The following is a 13,948-nucleotide window of genomic DNA, read 5'->3' as shown; positions in this document are numbered from 1 at the left end:
TTTCTCAGAAATTGTAAAATAATGGTGAATGCATTCCGATATAATTTCTGATACCCTCAAGTGGTCTCCTACGAAATTGCAAAAAATGAATTTGTTGTACCGAACTCGTTGCAGACCTCGATTTTTACAGCACTCGTCGTAATTATCCTACTCGGCAACCCTCGTAGGTAAAATATACGACTTGTGCTGTAAAAATCATCATTCTGCAACTTGTTCTGTAAACTACTTTTACTTAGCAGAGAGGCAACAAAAAAGGAGCGAGGAAGATGCAATACAAAACACAACGGAAGGAAATTCATTCAAAAAAGAGTGCAATCACTACTCCGCGAGGCCTGGTTTGTTAGGATGGGTCACTCAAGAGTACTTTTGAAGTGTGAGTAAGGTTGAGCATAGAAGCAAGGGAGAAAAAGTAGCGGAAAAATCCTCGCATTTCGGTGTCCTCTCACTCGAATCATATGAGGACTCGTGTTGGGAATTTTGAGTTCAATTCTTACTTCTAAGAAAAAAAAAACTCGAAATAGCCTCATTTTTGCATCGCAGAGGACAAAACGTCGAAGGAACAAAACGTCGAAAAGTAAAAAATTGAGGGAAACGAAATTTCTTGGAAGAATGATTCTCTTCGAAAGAATAAATAATTCATTATGTGCCAAACCTTATTCATAGCATATTTAATCGACCCTGATGTGACAAAATTAAGTCTGGCAACTTACTTATTTACTTTTGTTGGCTCTACGTCCTTCAAGACATGACCTGCGCCACAATGTTACGCCAACTAACTCGGTCCATGGCTGCTAACCTCCAATTCCTCGATCGCCCCACACTTCCAAGATCCTGCTCCACTTGGTCAAACCACCTAGCTCGTTGCGCTCCCCTTCGTCTTGTACCGGCCGGATTTTAGGTGAACACCATTTTTGCGGGATTGTTGTCCGGCATTCTCACAACGTGTCCCGCCCATCGTATCCTTCCAGCTTTGGCGACTTTCTGGATACTGGGTTCACCGTAGAGTTGCGCAAGCTCGTGGTTCATTCTTCTCCTCCATACGCCGTTCTCACATACTCCGCCGAAGATCGTCCTAAGCACACGTCGTTCAAAAACTCCTAGCGCTTGTAGGTCCTCATCGAGCATTGTCCACGTCTCATGCCCGTAGAGGACTACCGGTCTTATTAGCGTCTTGAACATGGTACACTTAGTACGGAAGTGAAGTTTAGCAGACCGCAAGGTCTTGTGGAGTCCATAGTAAGCACGACTTCCGGCAATGATACGTCTTCGAATTTCTCTGCTGCAGTTGTTATCCGACGTTATCAATGATCAGAGGTAGACAAATTCGTCCACCACCTCGAACTCATCCCCGTCGATCGTCACGCGTCTGCCTATGCGAGCTCTATCGCGCTCGGTTCCTCCAGCCAGCAGATATTTCGTCTTCGACGTATTTACCTTCAATCCAACCCGATATGCTTCACGTTTCAGCTTGGTATACTGTTCAGCAACCACCTGGAACGTTCTTCCGACAATGTCCACGTCGTCAGCGAAACAAATGAACTGACTGGATTTATTGAAGATCGTGCCCCGCATGTTGAAGCCCGCCCGTTTCATAACACTTTCTAGCGCAATATTGAACAGGAGGCATGAAAGACCATCGCCTTGTCGAAGTCCTTTGCGTGTTTCAAACGGGTCCGATAATGCACCCGATATCTTCACACAGCACTGTACACTATCCATCGTTGCTTTGATCAGTCTAGTCAGTTTCCCGGGAAAACCATTCTCGTCCATAATCTTCCATAGCTCTTCGAGGTCGATGGTATCATAGGTCGCTTTGAAATCGATGAATAGGTGGTGCGTAGGGACTTGATATTCGCGACACTTTTGGAGGATCTGCCGCAACATAAAGATTTGGTCTGTCGTCGATCGCCCATCCACAAAACTGGCTTGATAACTTCCCACAAATCTGCTTGCCAGTGGCGAAAGACGGCGGAAGATGATCTGGGAAAGCACTTTATAGGCTGCATTAAGAATGGTGATCGCTCGATAGTTCTCACATTCTAACTTGTCACCCTTTTTGTATATTGGGTATATTATTCCCTCCTTCCACTCCTCCGGTAGCTGTTCTGTATCCCAGATCCTGGCTACCAATCGGTGCAGACAAGTGGCCAACCTGTCCGGGCCCATTTTAATAAGTTCCGCTCCAATACCATCCTTTCCAGCTGCTTTGTTGTTCTTGAGCTGTTTGATAGCATCCTTAACTTAACCTATTGTGGGAGTTGGCACGTCTCCCTCATCCGCCGTACTGATGAAGCCATTCCTTCTGCTGTCTTGATCTTCCTCCTCTGCGCCGTTTAGGTGTTCATCGTAGTGCTGCTTCCACCTTTCGATCACCTCACGTTCGTCCGTCAAGATACCTCCATCCTTATCCCGGCACATTTCGGCTCGCGGCACAAAGCCTTTGCGGGATGCATTTAGTTTCTTGTAGAACTTTCGTGTTTCTTGAGAACGATACAGCTGCTCCATCTCTTCGCACTCCAACTCTTCCAGGCGGCGCTTTTTATCCCGGAATAGATGGGTTTGCTGTCTTCGCTTCTGTTTGTATCGTTCCACGTTTTGACGGGTGCCTTGCTGCAGCATCATCGCCCGCGCTGCATTCTTCTCGTCCAAAACCGTCTGACACTCCTCGTCGAACCAACCGTTCCGTCGATTTGCTTCCACGAACCCAATGGCACCTTCCGCTGCGTTGTTTATGGCTGCTTTGAGACTACTCCAGCAGTCCTCAAGAGGGGCTTCGGTGAGCTCTCCCTCTTCCGGCAACGCAGCTTCAAGGCTTTGCGCGTAATCAGTTGCGACTTCGGATAGCTTGAGTCGTTCCAGATTGTACCGTGGTTCACAACGGAGAGTCGTAGGCGCACTTAAGCCGTCACTAGGTAGTGGTCCGAATCGATGTTTGCGCCGCGATAAGTTCAGACGTCGATAATGTCCGAGAAGTGTCTTCCATCAATCAAAACGTGGTCGATTTGCGATTCAGTTTGTTGGGATGATCTCCAGGTGTACCGATACGGGAGGCTGTGCTGGAAGTAGCTACTACGTATGGCCATGTTTTTGGAGGCGGCGAAATCAATCAGTCTAAGGCCGTTTTCGTTCGTAAGCTGGTGAGCGCTGAACTTCCCTATAATCGGTCTAAATTCCTCCTCCTGGCCAACCTGAGCGTTGAGATCTCCGATAACGATTTTGACATCATGGCTTGGGCAGCCGTCGTATTCACGTTCCAGCTGCGCGTAAAAAGCGTCCTTATCGTCATCGTCACTTGCTAGGCGAGGGCTGTGCACGTTGATTATGCTGATATTGAAGAAACGGCCTCTGATGCTCAACTTGCACATTGTGTTGTCGATTGGCCACCACCCAATCACGCGCCCATCACATTGAAGCTGTGGCCAGCTGTCTGTTGCCGCAGCTCTGGTAGATGGTATAACCATCCCTATACGTATGTACCGTCGACCCTTTCCAGCAAACCTCCTGCAGCGCTACACGGAGAAATATTTTTACCTAATTTTTGAGTTTACTTTACCCAAAATTAAGTATATCGATTATAGTTTCAACCCAAAATCTCTCGGTTTTCTCTTTCTCCCACACGAATGTTGTCAAAAATAGAGAGAGCTGCATCTACCCAATGGGGGTACTTTGGCCCAATAAGCCAAATTTGGGCAAATGCAACTTTTCTTATGTTTGGGTCGAAAGAACTCAATTTTGCGTTAAATCAACCCAAAATTGAGTATATTTTTCTAATGGAATTAAAGCCAAACTACATAGTGGGGACCTTGGAAATTTAGCCAAAATTGAGTTATTGGGCTCAGCTACGGAATTGCGTTGAAACAACCCAAAATTGAGTTGAATTCCGTCTCCGTGTACGATGTCGAACTTGCGGACCCTCAATAATTCGGAAAGAATGCGGGTACTTCCCAAGAAATTGAGAGACTTACAGTTCCATGATCCGAGTTTCCAATCGTTAGTCCGTTTTCGATGCCTGGGTCTATGCCGATTGTTCCGGTCCGAATTTACATTGTATGCTTCCTGTACTGATGATTAGGTAGGGATAGGAGTTACTGGACAAGAGGCTAAGTGCCACAAATGGGATCTATTTTATACCTGCAGGTACGCGAAGTACCAATGGTACGCAATGTCCAGTCATTTACCACCCCTGGCAAACAATGTTGAAAATTCGCTGCTTTCGACGTTTTGTCCCTTTCGACGTTTTGGATTCGACTTTTTGGATTCGACGTTTTGGCCGTCGACTTGTTGTCTTTCGACTTTTTGTTCCTTAACCAATGTGTCGTAGTTATAGTTTGTACTTGCATTAGTTTTGCTTAATTGATTTTTATTTACTTTTGTAGTGCGTTGTGGGTCTCGCACTATCAAAGCTATTAGGTTTACAGACCTAGCCTTAAGCCGGAAGTATCAAACTATTCTAGAATCAATGTCTAGAAGTTTTGAAAATTATATGCTCCTCATTTGAACTCTACTTTTTGACGCCCTAAGTTTAAACTAGTAATGCTTCACTTTTTTATTACGGTCTGCTTTTAACAATCGAAATATATGTGTAGACTTTTATGAAGACTGTGGAGATTTCGATAGAATAGAGATTTAATAGATTTATGATCATTGGATCAGTGGAGACTTCGGTGTAGACTTCTGGGAAGATTTTGTGGAGATCTCTATGTAGATTTCATTGAATACTCCTATGTGGATTTGTTAGTAGATTTATGTTTAGACTTATAAGAACCCTCATGTGAAAACTAATTGTGCTACTTTTCCCTGAATTTCGGTCCCTCGAATGTTGTTAACCCGAAAGTCTGTTGCCTGAATACCCCGTTTTCCCGAATAACCCATTATTTCGAAAAGTGTTTGGCACTCATAATTGCCATTACATTATGCATTCCAGGGTGGTGAATTAATCGGTCATCTAACATTTCCCCTTTTAAATCTTATTGGCGGTTCTGTCGCCGGGAATGACCAAATATCTCTTTGTCTTGATTGCCTATCCTTCTTGCTAGTTCTCTACATGGGTACAAAAGACCACTAAATACGATTCTAGCACCACTTTAAGCTGTATAACTTTTAGTGGAACGGGCCATTTGGAGAAAAGGGCCATTCAGGGTTGTTCGAGGAAATTATATTCGTAGAAAAGGCATTCGGGGAAAAGTTACTTAATCGTGAAAACTACTAGGGACTTCTGCGGATGGTTCTGTGAATGATTCTGTTTAGATCTCTGCGAAGACTACTGTGGAGATTTCTGTACGGATTCTGTACGGAGGCCTCTAAAATATTCAGATTTCTTATTTTGGACTTAAAAATCAAACTCAGTGTCTCTGATTTCCACCGAAGATCGTCTATTCTTTTGAACTTTTCTGTCTTCTGTGGCTCTACTTATGTTGTCAATTAATCCAAGCTTACTTTATTTTCTAAATACTTCTTATTTTTTCCATCGAAATCAGAACGGAAATTTTCCTTCGGTGTATCCTCCATCCTTAGGAAAGCAGAACATGAAAACCAAATTTAATATATTTTCGTCTTTGACTCTGACCATCCGGTTCTTGTCCGCCTGTCGTCCAGCGGGACTAAATAGAATATCCTCAATCAAACACCTTCTCCTGCTCGTTGTTGGTGAAGGGAGCTGACAGAGCCCCATCACGGCTTCCCTCCTAGCATAACACATACGTCTCGAAAGGATTGCCTTGTCACATACATCTATCCCATTTGGTCCGGTGCCCGTGGGATACGGCGTCCACAAAATTGACAACGGAATGTCGTAATTTGTTTTTCCTGTTTTGTGTGTGTTTTATTCTACATCCGGCTGAAATCCTGATTATAGTTGACTAAACGAAACAGTAGCAGATGTAACGTTGTTCCATCAATCACAGTACGGGAAAAAGTCTTGTTGAGTTTAGTGACGACAGTTGTCTGTTGGGTGAGGTCAGATAGAATAAGAATTTTCCGAAAAATGTCAGATACATGCAGAAAAGGTACTGATGAGGAATCACTATTCCATCAAGACGGATTTTGCTAAATTCCAACCAAATACATGTTATCTTGGAGATGCTGGTGTTAAATATCCATCGATCCATGAATTTTCGTGTCTCCACGTATAACAAAAGGCATCGGTAGAGTTTGATTATGAAAACAGTTTAACACTGGCTTTTCCAGTGTGCTCCGAGTAGAAGCCTCACCAGTGAATCCAGGTTTCTAGAGCATCACCAACGCCAACGAGTGAGCAGAAGCCGGCCAGATAGTATTTACGTTCACCATAATAACAACAATAGCCACCAAATGCAGGAGCTGTAATAATGACGTTAATGGCTGACGATGACCACCGAGGCCTGGTGCCGCAGTAGTGCACGCTTCACCTCAAGCAAAAAAGCAGCACCAGTGATGCCAGTTTAATTTATTTTCTCCTAAATTTGAATTTAGATCGATTTGGATTGTATTTGAATTGGATTTAAATTGGATATACAATTGGCTTTAGCCTTTAGATTTTAAATAGATCCGGATTTGCATTAAGTTTTGCCTTTTAATTTGTACCATGACCCCACAGTTATGGATCAAATAGTGTGAAGTCCAACCTATAAAATTCAAAAAAACGACATGGAAAACGTAAAATTGTAATTTAAAAGCACAAATTGGATCGTTTCAAATTGGAACTTCGGTTAGTAAACTGTTCTGAGTGTAATATTTACACAGGATTACATAAAAATTAAAAATTGTATCGGTTTCTGAAAACCATATTATGGATCAATTTTCATATTATGGATCAAATTGTGACATATTACGGATCAGTGCGCAAAATTAAGAGATTTTCAACTCAATGCATCTGTATTGCATGATTTGGCGAAAGTCAACAATGTGTCACATTCTACTGCAAAAAATAGCAGTGTTAGAGCTGGAAACAAGGGTGAGAAGCCCTTTTTTTTGTGATACTGCATTGTAATAACTGAGACATGTACTGTTTTCGCTCCACACCAAGTTTTCCACCCATTTTTGTCTGCTGAAAAATGAAATTTACAAACCTTGATGTTTTATTAGTTTTATTCTTAGTGCTATTGTCTTAAAATGTTGAATCCAATGCATAAAATAACAGAAATCTACATTCTTTGGAAGTGATCCATAACCGTGGTAAACAATCCTTTCCTGGTCCATATTATGGATCACTAGTTAGAAGTGCTAATATTCGGTATTTAGAATCAACATTTAAGAAAAATGTTCTCCAAAGATGAATTCATACTAAGTCGAAGCGAACGAGCACGTTTTATGCTATAACATTTGAATTTTAGCACCTGTGAGAGCTTATGAATGCTGACGGCACTTCTTACAGAAAACGACCATATAATGAAAGCTTTGTGGTACCAACTAAACATTTGTTAAATACATCGTTATTTAGCGGTTTAATGTTGTGCTTAACATTACAAATGGTAGAAGACAAATAGTATAACATGGGAAAAATATGTTTTACGTCAACGTTTATGTTTTGAGCGAGTTATCCGATGTTGAACGCCAAAGTGATCCGTCACTGTGGGTGATCCGTAACTGTGTGGGCATGGTATTGCATTCAGATTTCAATTGGGTTGCATCAATTGCAGATTAAATTTGGGATCTGAAAATTATTCCATTCGAAGAGAGAATCTGGCATTACTGCCACTTCGTGCTTGAAATTAAGAGCTCTCGGTAAATCAGAGGCAGAGAGTTGTGCATGTTGATTTTGATGTAAATAATTCAGACATGCAGCGAAACACCACGATCCAAGTCGAATTATTGCCGTGTGCTGTCGTCAGATTAAATGAAAGGAAGGATAAATAGCTGTAAACAAGCAATAAGCGGAATCGTTCTGAGCGTGTAGGTAGCTTAAAACGAAATATTTGATTTATTGTTCAATGGTTCGTCAAGGAGGCTTCATTTAAAATTAATCGATTCATGTGGCAATTCACGCGAAAATTATTAACCAATTTTCAGAAAAAGCTCCCAAAAATAAGCAAAGTGAGGGGGCTTGATGTCTGACATTGCATTTAATTTCAAATAATAAAAATAGAATCAACATCTTAATCGAATCGAAATCGAATCGAAATCGAATCGAAATCGAATCGAATCGAAATCGAATCGAAATCGAATCGAAATCGAATCGAAATCGAATCGAAATCGAATCGAAATCGAATCGAAATCGAATCGAAATCGAATCGAAATCGAATCGAAATCGAATCGAAATCGAATCGAAATCGAATCGAAATCGAATCGAAATCGAATCGAAATCGAATCGAAATCGAATCGAAATCGAATCGAAATCGAATCGAAATCGAATCGAAATCGAATCGAAATCGAATCGAAATCGAATCGAAATCGAATCGAAATCGAATCGAAATCGAATCGAAATCGAATCGAAATCGAATCGAAATCGAATCGAAATCGAATCGAAATCGAATCGAAATCGAATCGAAATCGAATCGAAATCGAATCGAAATCGAATCGAAATCGAATCGAAATCGAATCGAAATCGAATCGAAATCGAATCGAAATCGAATCGAAATCGAATCGAAATCGAATCGAAATCGAATCGAAATCGAATCGAAATCGAATCGAAATCGAATCGAAATCGAATCGAAATCGAATCGAAATCGAATCGAAATCGAATCGAAATCGAATCGAAATCGAATCGAAATCGAATCGAAATCGAATCGAAATCGAATCGAAATCGAATCGAAATCGAATCGAAATCGAATCGAAATCGAATCGAAATCGAATCGAAATCGAATCGAAATCGAATCGAAATCGAATCGAAATCGAATCGAAATCGAATCGAAATCGAATCGAAATCGAATCGAAATCGAATCGAAATCGAATCGAAATCGAATCGAAATCGAATCGAAATCGAATCGAAATCGAATCGAAATCGAATCGAAATCGAATCGAAATCGAATCGAAATCGAATCGAAATCGAATCGAAATCGAATCGAAATCGAATCGAAATCGAATCGAAATCGAATCGAAATCGAATCGAAATCGAATCGAAATCGAATCGAAATCGAATCGAAATCGAATCGAAATCGAATCGAAATCGAATCGAAATCGAATCGAAATCGAATCGAAATCGAATCGAAATCGAATCGAAATCGAATCGAAATCGAATCGAAATCGAATCGAAATCGAATCGAAATCGAATCGAAATCGAATCGAAATCGAATCGAAATCGAATCGAAATCGAATCGAAATCGAATCGAAATCGAATCGAAATCGAATCGAAATCGAATCGAAATCGAATCGAAATCGAATCGAAATCGAATCGAAATCGAATCGAAATCGAATCGAAATCGAATCGAAATCGAATCGAAATCGAATCGAAATCGAATCGAAATCGAATCGAAATCGAATCGAAATCGAATCGAAATCGAATCGAAATCGAATCGAAATCGAATCGAAATCGAATCGAAATCGAATCGAAATCGAATCGAAATCGAATCGAAATCGAATCGAAATCGAATCGAAATCGAATCGAAATCGAATCGAAATCGAATCGAAATCGAATCGAAATCGAATCGAAATCGAATCGAAATCGAATCGAAATCGAATCGAAATCGAATCGAAATCGAATCGAAATCGAATCGAAATCGAATCGAAATCGAATCGAAATCGAATCGAAATCGAATCGAAATCGAATCGAAATCGAATCGAAATCGAATCGAAATCGAATCGAAATCGAATCGAAATCGAATCGAAATCGAATCGAAATCGAATCGAAATCGAATCGAAATCGAATCGAAATCGAATCGAAATCGAATCGAAATCGAATCGAAATCGAATCGAAATCGAATCGAAATCGAATCGAAATCGAATCGAAATCGAATCGAAATCGAATCGAAATCGAATCGAAATCGAATCGAAATCGAATCGAAATCGAATCGAAATCGAATCGAAATCGAATCGAAATCGAATCGAAATCGAATCGAAATCGAATCGAAATCGAATCGAAATCGAATCGAATCGAAATCGAATCGAAATCGAATCGAAATCGAATCGAAATCGAATCGAAATCGAATCGAAATCGAATCGAAATCGAATCGAAATCGAATCGAAATCGAATCGAAATCGAATCGAAATCGAATCGAAATCGAATCGAAATCGAATCGAAATCGAATCGAAATCGAATCGAAATCGAATCGAAATCGAATCGAAATCGAATCGAATCGAAATCGAATCGAAATCGAATCGAAATCGAATCGAAATCGAATCGAAATCGAATCGAAATCGAATCGAATCAAATTTGTTTATTCATTTTATCGCATGTTATCAGTTGTAAGAAACAAATTAATTTTCCACAGACCAATAAAATAAAAAGCCACATTCATAGCAAACTCTCTATCGCAAGTTGAAACATTCCCAGAATCATTTGCGGTCTTCAACTCAATTTTACCACGCACCTCCTGGGGGATAGTTTCAAAACCCGACCAGCAAATAAAGCTATTTTCAGCCAAACTGCACTCTGGTCGGACCGGCTACGATAAGGATTCTGCTCCTTCCCGGCATTCTTGTTTCCATCTCAACCCGTCGTCGAATGCATTTAAATGGCGCAAAAATATGTCGACATCTTGCCCTGACTGACTGCGATAGCGAGTGAGACACCAACCGAACCTACAGACCGGCATAGAAATGCTCTTCTAGCCACCTCTGGTCGGTTTCCGTTTTCAACCAACAGGAAGTAAAGGAACAAAAGTTTTTAATAAGCTGCGAGACCTCAAACCTCCTGTTGGAATCATTTGGTTTTTTCTCAACCCCCCATGGGAGATAGACGTGGTCTAGTGGCAGTAGATATCGCAATGTTCATTCAATTCAATATTTTGAAGAAGGTGGAAAGGGTCTGCTTTGTTGAGAACATTGTTGGAAGTGGTTTTTAACTTAATAAATTTGATTTTTAAGTTTAGGAAGTTGAGCACAACAAAAATCGCAAAAGTTTGAATCACAAACAATTTTTTTTAATCTCTGATGTTATTCAGGCAAGTCAGATCTGAAAATATTGTATGATGTTGGTCTTAAAATAATGCCTTGAGGAACACCAGCTCTTACAGGAAGTCTTTCAGACATGAAGTTCTGATAATTAACATGAAGTGTACGATTGCCAAGATGCCAGATAACTTTGGATTTTTCCAACAAAGTATGTTGGAAAATTAAAGTTTTTTTTTCATATTTACAATCAAGCCTTCATGAAAGCGTTTGGTTTTAAACGCTTTTTCTAGAATAGCAAGATCAGTAAAATAGCATTCAGATTTGTTGTATTTGTTGTATAAGTTCTCACTTCTTCCAAATATATGTCACTTCAAATTTTTTTAGAAGAATTTCACGATCGGCAAGATTTTTTGGAAAACTCGGCAGTCTTCTCTCTTTTTGCTATCTGGAAAGAAACCTTGATTCCTGAACAAGAATCCAAATAAGATCAATAGATATTAAAATAAGCAGTTAAAAATACGGTTTTATACCTTCTAGCTCTAGTTGAACTTAAAGATACTCACCAGACCAGTCAACTGGAAGCTTATGCCTATCGCTTGACCGCCAAACAATCTGCATCCAGCTGAGAACAATCACTTTCACTCCATCAAACTTTCCCAGAAGCCTGGAGGCGTTCCACAAAGAAAAAAAGAAAAACTTCTCTAGGAGATAGAGCAATCACCACCGCAACCGACAGTTACCAGACGTGTGCTGACGGAAAAAACACTCTACGAGTTCGCTTCGGCCTTGGCCACAAACTGGAACAAGAAAAAAAACTCCGGGGGCACTCCTGGTGCGAATGTGGTAATTGAACGGCGGCGGCGAAAATAGAACCCGAAGAAACCTGACAAGTGCGGTTCATTTCCCGGGTAGAGGAGAATTGCAAATAGATGAGATTTTCTGTTTCTCACAACAGTGATTGCAATATTTGTTCTTATTTTATCATTATTTTCTCATTCATTTCTGCTCGGGTTCCCACATTTTGTCAGCTAAATTTTCGAACGTCTCCGCGTGAGTTTTCTTCTTTTTTATGGCATTACGTCCTCACTGGGACAGAGCCTGCTTCTCAGCTTAGTATTTCTTGATTGAGAGCTTCCTTTGCATAAGCTACCATTTTCGCATTCGTATATCGTTTGACAGGTACGATGATACTCTATGCCCAGGGAAGTCAAGAAAATTTGCATAACATAAAAAACCTGGACCGACCGAGAATCGAACCCAGACACCTTCAGCATGGCTTTGCTTTGTAGCCGCGGACTCTAACCACTCGGCTAAGGAAGGCCCCCTGCGTAGGTGTACCTAAGGAAAAATGTTTTGACGAATCGAAGGAAGAAGTCATGTGAGCGCTTCGACAGTCTCATAGCCATCCATCCATCCTAATCCGCTTATGCAATGAGATTACATTGTGTCGGTAACAGTCTTACAAAAGTCTGCCCCGTTACGGGTGAAAGTTTCCTGGACTGACTAGTCGAATTGGACTAGTAGGGGGAGATCCCCCAGTGCCGGACAGCACCCAATACCGGACAAAGTCGAAACATTGAGAAATCATGGTCCAATCAAGAAGGTGTATTAGTAGAAAAGAAAGCTATTATGGAGACTAATGTGTGCGTAGAATAACACATGCTTGAAATATGCATGCCTTTTTAAAAAAGTAGAAAAGTTTGAAAATCTTTAAAAAATTGACGTATCTCCTTAATTTTGAGCCTATTTAGTAATTATTTTGAATAAGAAAAAATACTTTGGATCACGCAAGCATGATCGAACATAATCCTTATTTGATAATATGAATGTATTTTGTACCAAAATTGAACTAAATATGGACAAATTACAATTTTGGTTAAGCACCTCCTGTCCCTCAGTTTCGGACAGCTTGATTTGTTATATGATATCTTTGTAATTATTGCGTCAGTGTCTCAAAATACTTTCATTTTTTATGGGTTCCGTCTATCATGGTATCAAACATGCAATAAAATTAGTAAGAATTATCATTCAGAACAAAATCGTAAAATGAGCTATTTTTCATCATATATGGAAGATGTTTTTGATAGGCATCTTGCAAACTAAGAAAAACTCAAATTATTCTTGTAAATGATGCAAATGCATTGAATTGGTAATCATAAACTATTCCTATAGTGTACACATTCAATGATGTTCAAATTTTCAGATTTCGAGGCATTTCTAGATCGTGTCCGGTATTGGGTGCCACCTTTCAAGATCGATCAATTTGGTACTAAAATACATCATCAAAATATAATGTCAAAATTCATGTTTATATTTTCAAATTTATTTTTGTACACTATAAAAATGATAATATTTATCATAAATGGGTAACACGAGCCCATAAAATCAATATTTTTCGAACTATGAATTTAGTGGCTTAAGTGTCCGGTACTGGGGGATCTCCCCCTAACTTCAGAATTCCACTTGATTTCTTTATATCGCTCCGGGAGAACACCGTTCGTTCATGACATCTCTTGGAGGCCAACTCTGTGCCCTCCGTTTTGGATTGTTTGCATCTCCATTTCGTTATCCTGTTTTCAATTACATTGTATCCGTCCCTCCATTGCTGAATGTGGATTTCAACTGTGGAGTACAATCCCTGCGGACAAGAGTGCACACTAACAATCCGATTCTGACGGAGCTTTTGGGATCCTGTGCATCCTTAGACGAGCTGGCGGGGGAACATATCCATAAATTTTGAGCGGTATAGGGTGGGGTGAGACATGAGCGTAGAAACGATTTCCATTAAGGGAGGGCAAACGACCTCAAAAGTATTGTTTACCATTTTTCACGAAATGATAATTTGCGACACTTTCTGTACCCTTTTAATGTAATTATTCTAAACAATTGCTATTAACATAAAATTAGGGAGTTGATTTCTTTTCCAGGCGTCTTAAATATGTTTCAATTTAATTTTCAAGTTCGCCAGGAGTGTTAAGTCCTC

At 40.2% G+C, this 13,948-nt stretch overlaps 1 protein-coding gene across 1 annotated transcript in view; it reads right to left on the bottom strand.

The window, feature by feature from the left end:
• LOC5575817 overlaps window positions 1-11,777 on the bottom strand; it is a 29,139-nt gene extending 17,362 nt beyond the window's left edge. The window contains exon 1 of the mRNA XM_021842985.1: window positions 11,529-11,777. The gene's annotated coding sequence lies outside the window, so the exon portion shown is untranslated. The remainder of the gene's footprint in view (window positions 1-11,528) is intronic.
• Between the last annotated feature and the right edge of the window lie 2,171 nt (window positions 11,778-13,948).

This window comes from Aedes aegypti, chromosome 1, assembly GCF_002204515.2.
Source record: "Aedes aegypti strain LVP_AGWG chromosome 1, AaegL5.0 Primary Assembly, whole genome shotgun sequence".
Lineage (NCBI taxonomy): Eukaryota > Metazoa > Arthropoda > Insecta > Diptera > Culicidae > Aedes > Aedes aegypti.
Note: the sequence above shows the minus strand (reverse complement) of the source record. Positions and strands in the feature narration are given on the sequence as shown.